Genomic DNA, 14,707 nt, shown 5'->3' with positions numbered 1-14,707 from the left:
CTGATTGTTCCTTTCTGTAATAGTTTGCCTTGGTTACAATCGCTTAGTGACCATTAGCAAATAGAATGTGTTTGCGTTTCCTAAGGTCCATGTTTCCTGCCAGCTTGTAGCCACCAGCTTCCAAAATAAAATATTGTGAAATTACACATTGAAACAACACCTTCACGTAGAAACATCTGTAGTCCAGGCATAATGAGGAACTTTAAATATTTAACCTCTGGGAGAAAAAAGAGTATAAACATATAAACAGAAGTATAGGTAAGACATTCATATAAACAGAATTATAGTTAAGTATAATTAAGGTGTTTCTTGGGTAGGCACAGTGGCTCATGCCTGTAATTCTAGCACTTTGGGAGGCCTGAGGCGGGAGGATCACTTGAGCCCAGGAGTTCGAGACCAGCCTGGGCAACTAACAAGACCCTGTCTCTACTTAAAATTCAAAAACATTAACCTGATGTGGTGACAAGTGTCTGCGGTCCCAGCTACTCAAGAGGCCAAGGCAGCAGGATGGCTTGAGCCCAGGGGTCAAGGCTGCAGGGAGCCATGATGGTGCCATTGCATTCCAACCTGGGCAGCAAAGCAAGACCCTGTCAAAAAAAAAAAAAAAAAAAAAGTCTCTTGTTAGCAACCCACATCAACTAAACCCTTTGCTCAAATACCAGGAGTGTTGTGTTCATTTTGAGCAACACCTTTAACAAGGGCTTCAGCCAACCAGGAAACAACTTTAAAAAGTCTCGAAGCCAAAACTTAAGGGGCAGTGCAGAGAGAAAGAATCCAAGACTTAGTGAACCCCTGATAACCATATGCAAAAGACTTTCTTGCAAATGAGGACATTAGATATATATGTCTGTTGCTTCAGAGAATAAAATTAGGACACACATTTGGGAGTCTGTGGAAGGCAGAGTTCAGTTCTGAGTAAGGAAGAGTCTTCTATAATTAAGTGGCAGTTCTGAGGTACTGAGTTTCCTGTCACTGGAAAGGTTCAAGTACAGGCTGGTTACTGCTACAGCTTTTGTAGACAGATTCCTCCATAGGGCTGGGCGTTGGGATAAATGGTCTCTAAAGTCCCTTTCACTTCTCAATGCCTAATATGAAGTATGAAAAAACAATATTTGAAACCTGTTTTTTTTTTTTTTTGAGACAGAGCCTCACTCTGTCACCCAGGCTGGAGTGCAGTGGCGCGATCTTGGCTCACTGCAACCTCCACCTCCCGGGTTCAAGCGATTCTCCTGCCTCAGCCTCCCAAGTAGCTGGGACTATAGGGGCACACCACCACGCCCGGGAAATTTTTTGTATTTTTAGTAGAGATGGGGTTTCACCGTGTTAGCCAGGATAGTCTCAATCTCCTGACCTCATGATCCACCCACCTCGGCCTCCCAAAGTGCTGGGATTATAGGTGTGAGCCACTGTGCCTGCCCTGAAATCACTTTTCTTTCTTTTTTATTCCATGCAATTGACTAGCTTGCAACTCATTCTCTATTTTTCATATACTGCCATAAACTTGCCCTTTGTGTACAGTGAAGAGGAGCCAAGTAATACTCATCTGATATGGTTTGACTGTGTCCCCATTCAAATCTCAACTTCAGTTGTATCTCCCAAAATTCCCATGTGTTGTGGAAGGGACCTGGGGGAAGTAATTGAATTATGGGGGCTGATCTTTTCCACGCTATTCTTGTGATAGTGAATAAGTCTCTTGAGATCTGATGGGTTTATCAGGAGTTTCCACTTTCGCTTCCTCCTCATTTTTCTCTTGCCACCACCATGTAAAAAGTGTCTTTCGGCTCCTGCCATGATTCTGAGGCCTCCCCAGCCAATTGGAACTGTAAGTCCAATTAAACCTCTTTTTGTTCTAAGTTTTGGGTATGTCTTTATCAGCAGCATAAAAACAGACAAATATACCATCCTAGAATGGGACACACAGGAGCCCAGAGGTTCCCCTCTGAGGACTCAGCACCAGACTGACACCTCTGAGTTCTCATCCTTACAAAACATGAGTTCCAGTCTAGAAATGTCATCTTCCCCTCCCCCTTCTTCATGGCCATGATGCTTAAGCAAGTCCTTTTTACTTCCTTCTTTTCTGCTTAATGAAGTTTTTGGGTTACCAGAATAGGAAACACTGTACAAATGGGACTCAAAAGCTAACTTATTTCCGTAAATCTCTTTCTGACTCCTAGACCAGGACTGAACATTACTAGAAAAACTACGCATCAGACAGGTATAAATAAATGCTAGGTTTACACTTTTAAAACATTGTCTATTATCACGTTTCAATCCAAATAAATATTATCTGGCCTTATCCCAGTTGCTCAGAAAACCCCAGAGGCAATTATCATTAGAATGGAGGTTTCTTTGCTGGAAGTATCAAAATATGTTCTCAAATATAACTTAGCCAATATCTCATTTCTTACTGCACTTAATTTCTCAGGTATGCCTAAATCTAAGAATTATATTATTGCACTTTTTTGATAAATAGAAAAAGTGAAAGTAAAATGAAAAGAGATAGGAGGGAAAGGAAATGTCTTCATATCCCCATCGCACAGTGTGCAGCACCCAGTGCAAAATTGTGATGAGCCAACAAGTGCATGGAAAGCGTGAGCAAAGACACTGAGGCATAGGAGTGTGTGCTGTACTTAGCTGGGAAAGACATGTGAATAACTCTAAAAATATTCGCATAGTCATACATCGCTTGACTTGTAGAATGTAAACTCCAGGAAGGCAGAGATTTTGTTTTTCACTGATATGTTCCCAGTACCTAAAGCAGTACTGATCATATAGTAGTTGCTGAATGAAATATTTGCTGATAGAATGTTTGAATAAGGCCGGGCGCGGTGGCTCAAGCCTGTAATCCCAGCACTTTGGGAGGCCGAGACGGGCGGATCACGAGGTCAGGAGATGGAGACCATCTTGGCTAACACGGTGAAACCCCGTCTCTACTAAAAAATACAAAAAACTAGCCGGACGAGGTGGCGGGCGCCTGTACTCCCAGCTACTCGGGAGGCTGAGGCAGGAGAATGGCGTAAACCCAGGAGGCGGAGCTTGCAGTGAGCCGAGATCCGGCCACTGCACTCCAGCCTGGGCGGCAGACCGAGACTCCGTCTCAAAAAAAAAAAAAAAAAAAAAAAGAATGTTTGAATAAAGGAATCTTTAAATTTATATTAATTAGTCCTCAAAAATAGACCCACACAATAGTTAACTGATCCTCGACAAAGGCCCAAAGGCAATTCAATGGAGAAAGGATTGAGCATTCAACAAATGGTACTAGAACAATTGGATAGATAATGCAAAAAAAAAAGAAGAAGAAGAAGAAGAATCTAGACAAAGACCTACCTTTCACCAAAATTAACTCAAAATAGATCATAGACTAAATGTGAAATTCAAAACTATAAAACTTCCAAAAGAAAAACATATAGCAGAAAATCGAAATGCTCTTGGGTTGGCAATGAGTTGTTAGTTACAATACCAAATACATAATCCAAAAAGGGGTTCTGGCCAAAGGAAGAGCAAGTGCTCAGTCTCTGAGATGCACATCCACTTGTACTTTGAACAGAAGGTCAGAAAGCAGGCAGCTGATCATAGAAAGGCAGGAGGAGCCTGGGAGAAGATCTGGGCAGGAGACAGACAGAGGCCAAATCACAGAAGCCTGATGGTTCCTGTAAGGAGTTTGAGTCACACTTCAATGGCAATGGGAAGCCACTAGAGAGTTTTAAGCAGGAAACTAATATGATTTGATACAATCAATAAATGTCTATTCAATCTGAATCTGAATGACCCTTTGATGGTGGATCAGTGGGCACCTTTAGCTTTAAAAGAGAGAATATGGAAGAAGAAAATGAGTTATTTTGTTTGGGAGGTGGGGTTGGTTTTATTTTTTATTTTCACTTGTTTTTGTTTTGCTGGGAGTTTGGAATAAAGTATTGAGTCTGGGGAATACTAACTTTAAGATATTTGCACTATCATCATGGGAAGATACCAAGGAATATATGGGAATACAAATCAAAAACTTGGGGAAAAAGAGCTTAAGGATGAATCATTCTCATAAATAGAATCAGAGGACAAACTAGCTAAGGGAGAGCATAGACTACAAAGAAGGGAAGTCAAGAACAGAATTATGCCTAGATTTGTGGGCATTTAAAGAGAAGGCAGAGGAAGGATGTTGAAACATAAGGGGAAATGGGGAAATTATAAAGGCCACTTTGGCCAAGCTCCATATAGTCTCTAGTAAAGGAATAGAAAACCCAAAATGAGAAATTTTCAGAGAGACTGTAACTAGAATGAAGGCTCAAGTCAGAGGAACTAATATGAAGAACTCAGTAGAGGCAATACTATCTTCTGTATCAGCAAAATCGGCTCCCATTGAAGGTGGCAGGTTATAGCCATGAGTAAAATCTCTGGTCAAAATGAAATTGGGTCCCAGAAAATTTATCTTATAAAAATAATTGGGCAAATGCACAAGAATATAAGATGTTCATTGCTGTATTTCCAATAGCAAATATTTTTCAGTAATTTGCATCTCCAACAATAATCAATTGAATTGATTTTATTACATCTGTATGGACAAATTCAGTAGCCATTAGAATAAAGGAAAGTGTTCATGCTTTATTTAGCAGAAAAATGTTTTTAAAATGGAAGGTATCACATTTTTATAAGTATGCATACATTTAACATATTCATATTTATAAATATGTACATATAAGTGCATAGTTTTTATTTCTGCTTACCTGCTTTCAGTTTTCATCATGAATATATATTGTGACATTTTAAAAGTATTTTTAAAGGAAAAATGTGGAAATTCTATTAGGAGCACATTTACTCTGTTACTGGTACCACCCTCAGGATCAGAGAGGCCTCTAGGCTATTGTAAAGACCAAAGCCTCAAAGAAAAAGTAATTAGGATGGAATGGTGAGAATTCAATGAACAGTATCTTTCCAACAGTGCTATTAAGGACAGGCACAGCATATAAGCTCAGATGGGAACATTCAAAATGCATTTGAAATGAAGAAATGAAACCAGATGAGTACAGCTGAAGATGAATAATTCCATGAGATGTCTATCTAGCTGAAATTAAGGACCAATAAGACTAGTGTCGATAAGGAAAGCTCTTCAACCCAGTCACAGAAAAGGGAGCTCATACAACCTGTGAACCATTATGATTTAATTTTAATTGTTTAAAAGAACCAAAGGAAACTCGGTAGTTGCAAATGGTGTGTGAATTTTTATAACATTTTAATACTGTTAGATAGGAAACAGATGCTCACTTATGGAAGCCGTTTTTGCTTGTATAGAATCCGAAATACAAATGTGCAATAGTATAAGCAAATGTTTCAACCTTCATGTTTGCCTTTTAAGTACTATTTGAGGCCCATGGTATGTAGAATAAAAATTATTAAAGTTTCAAAGTTTACAAGGATTTTATAAAGACCCTACATATCTGATGGGAAAGGGCGCTAGTAAACAAAGATTTCTGTGTCATATCTCTATTTTCAGGGGAAGAACGGAAGGCAACGCCTCCGAATTAAATTTTGGGACCCCCAGTAAAATTTCAGAAAAGCCCAGAATTGATCTCAGAATGCACAAACTCGACATGTCTTTGGCAGAGAAGGCTCCGAGATTTCAGTGCGTTCATTGCTCTCCACTAAGGAGCTGCTCAGGCCGCCCTTGCATCCACAGCAAAGGGGCTTCCCTCTGCTCTGCTCTGCTCTCGGGTTCGGAATCCGGAGCGAGTTTCCAGTGAGGGGCGCCCGCTGAGCGCGTGGGAAAGCATCGCGCGTGCCCTTCCCCGCGCGCGTCTGCTGATCAGCGCAGGCGAGGTGGGTGGGTAAGTGCAGGGGAGCGGGGCGGAGGGCGGCAAAGCACAGCAGTCAAGTCTTCCTTGAAATGCTGCAGGCAAAGCCAGACATTTACACCTAAAAATGGCTGGATCTGATCCCCACAGTCTTGCCAGGAAAGTCTGTCATTTCTTCGTGACCCTCGGCTGAGGGTCAGGACCTGTTCTTAACAGGGAGCTTTACATTGGCAGCGGCCCCGCATACGTTCGGAAACGGAGTAGGGTTACTCGCTGTGCCTGGTGCAGCCCCCTACACGTCCTCGGCCTGCCAGGCTGCAGGCCACATCTTTCCCAGGGTGGCTCTGGACTAACTGCGTCCCTTCATAGTCACCATGGCCCCTGGTTGGAGGCAGCAAGGCCAGGGAGAGGTGGTGAGAACCCCATCCCTCCAGACGGGCTCCTTCTGCATCTGCCTCCCCCTTACCAGGAGTCTTGGCCCCCATACCAGATAAATGCTTCCAAAGTGACCTCCCCATGAAGAGGTGACTGAAATGGAAACAGCTCACCTCGGGTTCAGGTTTGCAGAAAATCACAGCTGCTTCAGGAAAATTCAAAAGAATTTTCACACACACAACCATGCTTCCTCCAGCCAAGGGACGTAAATCTCCACCCAGAAGGCCCACTGTCCAGTTTAGTTTTAGTTCTAGCACCCATCCCTTGCAGCACCACGTTCATCTTAGTCAGAGATTTTGTAATGAGGACATCTGCTATTCAAGCTCACAAACGTGGCAATCTGATGTAATAACATATCTTTCATATGCAAGAAGGAACATTGTTGGGAGTGTTTTTGGAAGTTAGTTTTCCTGGTGCAATTTCATTATTTTGTTTTTCTCCCCCACTTCACAACCAACTGAGATTTTAAAGCTGAGAAAAACTCAAGACATATAAACCATGACTCACAGCTATTTGTAAAAGATAAAATGCTTCTATTTCTCAGGCTTTAGCTTTGAAAATTAAATATTCAAATAAAAAATAACATTACTCCAATAGATGTCAGTGATAAAAATCATGAAAACAGTTTCTGAAAAGCTTCATAACACATCAAGACAGTTCTTTCCCCCTGTCCAATTCTGACCTCATTCTGAGCTTTTCTTTTTAAGTGCGTCATGACTTAATTGTTTACAAGTTGCCTCTCAAGCTTTTTTTCCAGGAGAAGCCCCAGAGGAATCTTCTAGGGGTCTAAAAGGTTTCAGGGGACATTTTATTCCCCAAGGTCAGCCGAATGAGGCCTCCTTTTCTTCAGGGTATGACAGTCTTTTTCCGGACCTGTCAGCATGCAGAGTGCCTGTGGGGACAGAGGGCTGCTCTGGTGCCCTGAGGTGCCACTGCTTGCCTCTCTCAACACCCCAGAGCCAGTCAGGAAGCTAATTGGTGTCTGCTACTCTCAAAGCAGCTAAAAACCTGAAGAGATGGAAAGGTTGCTTGTCAGGGTCTTAAGATCTGATTCAATAAGACAACAACGTCGACTTTTCAGTTCTCCTGAGAAAAATTTTTTTTGAAAGAGAAATATGTCTACAGCCAACCGTTATCTGCTCAAGGACCAAAGACATCTATAAATTTCCTCAGTTTTTGGCCGGGCGCGGTGGCTCAAGCCTGTAATCCCAGCACTTTGGGAGGCCGAGACGGGCGGATCACGAGGTCAGGAGATCGAGACCATCCTGGCGAACACGGTGAAACCCCGTCTCTACTAAAAAATACAAAAAACTAGCCGGGCGAGGCGGCGGGCGCCTGTAGTCCCAGCTACTCGGGAGGCTGAGGCAGGAGAATGGCGTAAACCCGGGAGGCGGAGCTTGCAGTGAGCTGAGATCTGGCCACTGCACTCCAGCCCGGGCGACAGAGCCAGACTCCATCTCAAAAAAAAAAAAAAAAAAAAAAAAAAATTTCCTCAGTTTTATCTTACACCCTAAAGGGAGATGACTAGAAAAGGTCAAGATGATCTAAATTGGTTTCTATAAATCCAATAAAGATGTTGTCACTAAGCATCTACTGTATTGGGGCACTGGGGACGTAAGGATAAATGTTGGGTGTCCTGCCCTCAAGGAACTTACAAAACCTCCTCCGTAAAACAGTCATTTAAGACGAGGTGTTTTCTTTGCCAGCAGAGAAAGTCGCTACTAAATGGATTTCATACTTCTCTGACCTTTTGTCAGTGATTCCCAAGTCTTCATTTAAAATGTCAGCTGTAATGAGGTGATGCCCTCCGGAGAGACTGGAGCCTCTAACTCTTTCTTCACAAAAGCCAAAAATCTGAGTGACATCCTGGACTCTTTTTTTTCCCTTGCCCTTCACCTCAATCCATCATCCTGCAGTGCAAATTCTACCTCCATCATCGTTCAGTCTTACACATTTCTGCATCCCCACTACCCCGATCTTAATTTGGGGTTTCAGATGTCTTACCTGAAATACTTGAAATGCATTTTAGCTTATCTTCTGATTTAAGCCCGAATCAGGCACTTAATCATTCTCCACATTATATTGTAATTGCCTTTTTATTTGTCAACCTTTCTGCTAGATTAGAAGCCCCTAAGGGCAGACACTGAGTTCTTAATCTCTGTATTCTGTGCACCTAGCACAGTCATAGGCTAATAGTTGGCATTCAGCCCATGCTAATTAAACGTATGTAAGAAAGGTGCATTAAGAAAAGTACATGGATGCACGTATGCACTGAATATCTCCAAACTGGTTTGACAGTTCCTCCTTTCCCGTTTCCTCCCTGATGTCAATAATCACTCTCTATATTTTAGCAGCACCCTGCTACCCTAGTAAATTGTTGGTTTTAATCTGCTGTGGGTGGCAAACTGGATAATCCAAGTTATTAGACAGTGAATAGTAAGGGTGAATAGGTTCTGACTGAGTCCCTCTTCTACAACTAAAACAAATGAGCTTCAGTGAACTGATTTTGTGAAAACTATTTCAGTGCCTCAGGGAATTTAGTTCCGTTGCTGTATTCCAGATGGCAGGAGTTGCCCTTAAGTCCTACTTCTAGGTAACTGAGGTGTTACTATATAAAATATTTTACTATTCAATGATTTTAATTTCTACTTTTATTTCAACAGGAATCTTTCAAATTTGCTTCCAAAAGTGTACAGCAAGGGTCTTGCTTTCACTGCTTTTTAATGATAAATATGATTTCTTACCAAAAACATGTTCTTAAAATTTGTCTTTGTAGAAAATATGAATATTTCTATTTTTATTTATATTTTTGCTGCTTAACGTTTTTTTGAGGCATAATCTTGCTGGAGTGCAGCGGTGCAATCTTGGCTCCCTACAACCTCTGCCTCTCAGGTTCAAGCGATTCTCATGCCTCAGCCTCCATAATAGCTGGGATTGCAGATGCATGCTACCACACCCGGCACTAATTCTTTTGCGTTTTTAGAAGAGACAGGGTTTCACCATGTTGGCCAAGCTGGTCTCAAACTCCCGACCTCAGGTGATCTGCCCACTTCGAGCTCCCAAAGTGCTGCTGTTTAACTTTTTTGAAGCACGGTTTAATGTTAAGTGAGACAGGATGTCAAAAATCCATGCTAAAATGAGTTTAGAGCGCCCTTAACTAAAAACCTACGAGCATTTGCATTATGCTGTTGAAAATCTCCCCCAGTCCTGTTCTTAATGGGTTCTTTGTCAATGGAAAGCTGAGCAAGACAGCCCTGAGATACTTCTGAGGCCAGGGCATTGGTTTCTGCTTTTTAAGCTGTGATTGGTTATATTTCTCTTTTGGAGTGAAGCTGCTAAACACCTTGTAAAAGGAAGTGGAGCATCGAAGCCAGACAATCCTCTGTGAAAGCATCGTAAGTGCCTCAGTTGAAAGTACAAGTCCAGTCCATGCCATCTCCTCTGAAACTGCCTTCCACCTGAGCCCCAGCAAGTGTGGGCCTGGACAGCCAGGTGTCCTCAGCCCATTGGAACAGGACACCTGACTCTGGACTAGCAAATGCATGGGCTGGGCTAAGCCAATTAGATTCTTTCTCTCAGAAATGGAGACAGAATTAGTGGGTGGATGTTGTGTACTTGAGTCAGGGTGGAAGCAGCTGATCTAGAGAGAGAAGAAGCAGACAGAAGCAGGGAGACCATCGCTCTGAGGCCGTAAGGGAGGCACAGAGTGTGACCTCAATTCAGAGTACAGTCGTCTCTGTAATTTGTAGTTTGCCTGGTGCAAAATGAAAATGTTGAGCCCCTTGTTTAAAAGTAAAAGGAAAATGTCAGTAAAGGCACTAAAATATAAAGTTTTTTTTCCTTAAAAATATTTTCTGGGCTGGGCGCGGTGGCTCACGCCTGTAATCCCAGCACTTTGGGAGGCTAAGGCGGGTGGATCACGAGGTCAGGAGTTCAAGACCAGCCTGACCAAAATGGTGAAACCCCACGTCTACCAAAAATACAAAAATTAGCTGGGCGTGTGATGCGTGCCTGTAATCCCAGCTACTCAGGAGGCTGAGGCAGGAGAATCACTTGAACCTGGGAGGCGGAGGTTGCAGTGAGCAGAGATCATGCCATTGTACTCCAGCCTGGGCAACAAGAGTGAAACTCCATCTCAAAAAAAAAAAAAAAAAATTCTTACTTATAAAATGTAATGGGTAAAATGTAATGGGGCATACATATTAGTTAGCTTGCATTGTCATAAAATACCACAGATGGTAGCTTAAACAACAGACATTTATTTTCTCACAGTTCTGGTGGCTCGAAGGCCAAGAGGAAGGTGCCAGGAGAGTTGGTTTCTGCTGAGGGCTCTCTTCCTGGCTTGTAGACAACCACCTTCTCACCATGTCTTCACATGGTCTTTCCTGGTGTGCTGGCTGAGTGAGCGCTCTCTCTGCTGTCTCTTCCTCTTCTTATTAGGGCACCGGTGCTATTGAATCAGGACCCACCATTAAGGCCTCATTTAACCTTAATGACCTCCTTAAAGGCCCTATCTCCAAATACAGTCACATTAAGGGTTAAGGATTCAACATATGAATCTTGGGTGACCACAGTTCAGTCCATAACAAAGGGTAATCGTGATGCATAGGTAACAAAGTAGAATTACGAATTGAAGAAAATATTTTTGGTGTCCTAAGCTTATATAATATAATAATGTATTTATTATTTATCTTCTGTCTATGAGTTTCTTCTCTCATTTTTGTAACAATACCACTGCTACCACCACCGCCAATACCGTCATCCCTTGGTATCCAAGGGGAATCAGTTCCAGGAACCCCCTTGGGTAACAAAATTCTCAGATGCTTAAGTCTCTTATATAAAATGGCATTGTATTTGCATGTAACCTACATATGTCCTCCTGCATACTTTACTCTCTAGACTACTTATAATACCTAATACAACATAAATGCTATGTAAATAGTTGTCATATTGTATTTTTTAGTGTGTATTGTTTTTGTGGTTTTTTTTTTTTATTGGTTTTTCTTTTCTGAATATTTTCCATCCTCGCTTGGTTGAATCCGTCGATGCAGAGCCTGAGGATGTCTGTACTTTATTAGTGTATCTTGATTGATCATGAGGTTTTTCTGGCTCACTTCTGCAAATTTGTTTACTAGGTCATCAAAATTTATACTTTTGGCAACTTCATTTTTAATTGATATAATTGAAAGCCACATGAGTTGCTCTTGGAATATGCAAGATGGCAAATAAATTTGGTAATTTTAATTTTAAGGAGGATCTTTCTGATGATGTGAATGTTACTGGAGCTGTAAGGAGTACTTTGTAGGCAGTGATGACATTGGGATAAATGTCTGATAAATTATATATATTAGTACATTGAGAGCTGACAATTCTTTTAGAATAAGTTTTCTAAAAAGACTTAACTCTTCATACAAACCAGTTTCATGTAAGTCTGAATTTTATTTTAAATGCAAATTGTACAATGGTCTTTCATTTCCTCTTACATTCTCTGTAACTTGTGGAGGTTTTACAAGAAACTGGCTTTATGATTTGTTGAAAATGCAAACACCTATTTATTCATTCTATCACTGTATCTTCAATTACAAGAGAAAATTTAATTTTAAATGTCTTCTTCATCAATAATTGATTCATCCATTGCTTTATATGAAAATACTGTGTTTTTTTCACCAAATGAGATTGTCTTTAAATTTAATTTCTGTTTCTAACCTTGTGAATATTTGTTTTGCAGTGTTGTGGTAGTTTCCAAAACCAGGGATTCTAAATTCTGGAGAATCTTAATAACTCCCCGACAAGTTTCATTGCAATGTCTACATGTACATTTTTATTTTTGTAATAGTTTACTGATAAAGTTTGACTGCCTGACAACCAGCAGTTTCTAGCCAAGAAGTTACGATTTGTGCAGATGCCCCAGAAATGGGCTCCAGGGATAGACCAGCAAACTGACCTCCCGACATGAATCCTAGCATTGCCTTCATGTGGAGCTTCTCCTGTCTCCAGGGCTATGGCTGCTGTCTCCACAGTTGCTGCTTCTGCTGCTGCTGTCACCATCATCGCTACCACCGATCTGGGCCCAGGTCCCATCCTGGCATGTGCAACTAACTGCTTGGCATGCACATTGCTCATTGCACGCTGTACCATGAGCCTGAGCCAACAAGGGCGTGTGCTGCCACTTCACATATGCTCCATTGTCCCATCAGACTTAATAACACAAGTCCAAAAAACACATATGCTCCATTGTCCCATCAGACTTAATAACACAAGTCCAAAGACAGAATGTGAGTGCTCAGTGACCAAACACAGCATGAAACCAAACATAGGGCCCTTCCACATGCAGGGCCCTGTGCAACTAACTGTACAGGTCACTGCCCATAAACTAGCCCTACCTCAATTCCTCATTGGCCAGTTCTGGCACCATCCCTCAGATATCTAAGCTGTCTGTACTTAAATCTTGTCTTAGGAAGCTCCTAAAGCCTACTATTATATTTTTACCAAAAAAAAAAAAAAAAAAAAATCCCCTATTGGGTAGACACCACCATATTCCCAGTCATTGCCCATTCTCTCATCTCCATTTTTAAAAAAAAAAAAAAAAAAAAAAAGCAAAGAATGAAAAGTTATTCTTCTCAAGGGAACCATATGCCACCTTCCCAGAATTCCTTACGTCTAAAGGTAATTATGTGATTCAGTTATGGCCAATAGGAAAGAAACCAGAAGTCTGCTAGAGGTTTCTGGAAAATATTTGCTTTCCTATTAGACATACAGCCTTTTCTGTTCTGGTCCTCTTCTTCCTGCCAGGAATGCAGATGTGAGGCTGGAGGCAGTAGAGCCATCTCGCAATCATGCAGCAACAAGCAAGGCGGAGCTGGCATGTTGTTGACTGATAACATCGAGAAGCTGCTATGTTAATTATTAATCCTGCACTGCCAATCTCTGAACTTCTTGGTATATTGGGAACATAAACTCTTTTCGTTAGGCACTGCGTCAGATTTCTATTACATGCAGCCAAATGCAATCTTAATGGAGATACCCCTTTCCCTAAGTTAGCTTTAGCTGTTCTTGCAACTGTTTGTGCTCTACCCACGGCATATGGGATCCCTTTTGCCCACAGCACCCTCCCTCAGTGTGATGTCCCCCAACCAGTATTTGCAGCTTTTTTGTTTTGTTTTGTTTTGTTTTTTAATCACAAAACTGCTCTCAGGCTGCCAAATCTGTGGGCCCTAGAGCCAGAAGTGCTATCTCCTGGGATTTTTTTTTTTTTTTTTTTTTTTAGACAGGATCTTGCTGTCATCTAGGCTGAAGAGCAGTGGATGTAAAGGTAGTAAACTCCTGGGCTCAAGCGATCCTCCTGCTTCAGCCTTCCTAGTAGTTGGGACTATAGGTGAGTGCCACCACTCCCAGCTAATTGTTTTTATTTTTTGTAGAGATGGGGGTGGGCAGGGATCTCACTTTTTGCCCAGACTGGTCTTGAACTCCTGGACTCAAGCCATCCTCCTGCTTTGATCTCCCAAAGTGCTGGGATTACAGGCATGAGCCACCACGCCCAGCCTGGGATCTATTCTTAACCCTTGCCCTAGTCAGGGTGGTCTTCTTGCAGGATTAAGAGTTAGATTCTGTGGGACTCTGATATCATACCCTGGCTTGGCCTTCCCTTTCCTGTCCTACCTCCCCACCCCACTACCAGTTTCTTCGGAGATATTACCTGATAGACTACAGTAGTCCTCCCTTATCTGAGGTTTAACTTTCTGCAGTTTCAGTTATTGGCAGTCAACTTAGGTCTGAAAATATTAAATAAAATATCCAGAAATAAAAAATTTATAAGTTTTAAATTGCATGCCGTTCTGAGTGGCATGATGAAATCTCGAGCCGTCCTGCCCTATCCCACCTGGGACATGAAACCTCCCTTTATCCGGTGTATCCATATTGTAGATGCAACCATCCATTAGCCACTTAGATGTCGACTCAGTTATCAGATCAACTCTCCCTATCGCGAGGCTTGTGTTCAAGTCATCCTTATTTTTACTTAATAATGGCCCCAAGGTGTAAAGGTAGTAACATTGGTGTGTTGTTATTTTATTATTAGTTATTGTTGTCAATCTCTTGACTGTGCCTAATTTATAAACTAAACTTTATCATAGGTACATATGCATAGCAAAAAGCATATTATATATAGGGTTCTATCTGCAGTTTTGGGCATCCTCTGGCGGGCTTAGCTACCCAAGGAAGGTAACCCCCATGGATGAGGTAGGACTACTGTACTTTCACATGAATTTTCATCTCAGGGGCCACCTCTGGAAATTCAACCTAAGACACAAAGTTTCCTGAATAGAATAGGTATTAACGGGAATTTAAAAATCATTTAAAACCCAATCCATTTTGATGTTTCTTGTACATTTGAGGCTTCAGTGGAAAAAAATGTTATGAAATCCTTGTCACTCTTCATATGTCCCAACTGATAGCCCAGGAATTTTTTGACAGTTCAATTATAATATGAT

At 41.6% G+C, this 14,707-nt stretch overlaps 1 long non-coding RNA gene across 1 annotated transcript; it reads left to right on the top strand.

Annotated features, from left to right (window-relative positions):
• Positions 1 to 1,761: 1,761 nt before the first annotated feature.
• Positions 1,762 to 14,026, top strand: LOC112623521. The gene is made up of 3 exons (XR_003119155.1): positions 1,762 to 1,822; positions 5,486 to 5,816; positions 13,011 to 14,026. It is a non-coding gene; the product is annotated as an uncharacterized LOC112623521 (long non-coding RNA).
• Positions 14,027 to 14,707: the final 681 nt, after the last annotated feature.

Source organism: Theropithecus gelada, chromosome 4 (assembly GCF_003255815.1).
Source record: "Theropithecus gelada isolate Dixy chromosome 4, Tgel_1.0, whole genome shotgun sequence".
Classification (NCBI taxonomy): Eukaryota; Metazoa; Chordata; class Mammalia; order Primates; family Cercopithecidae; genus Theropithecus; species Theropithecus gelada.
This window is presented reverse-complemented; position numbering and strand designations above follow the sequence as displayed.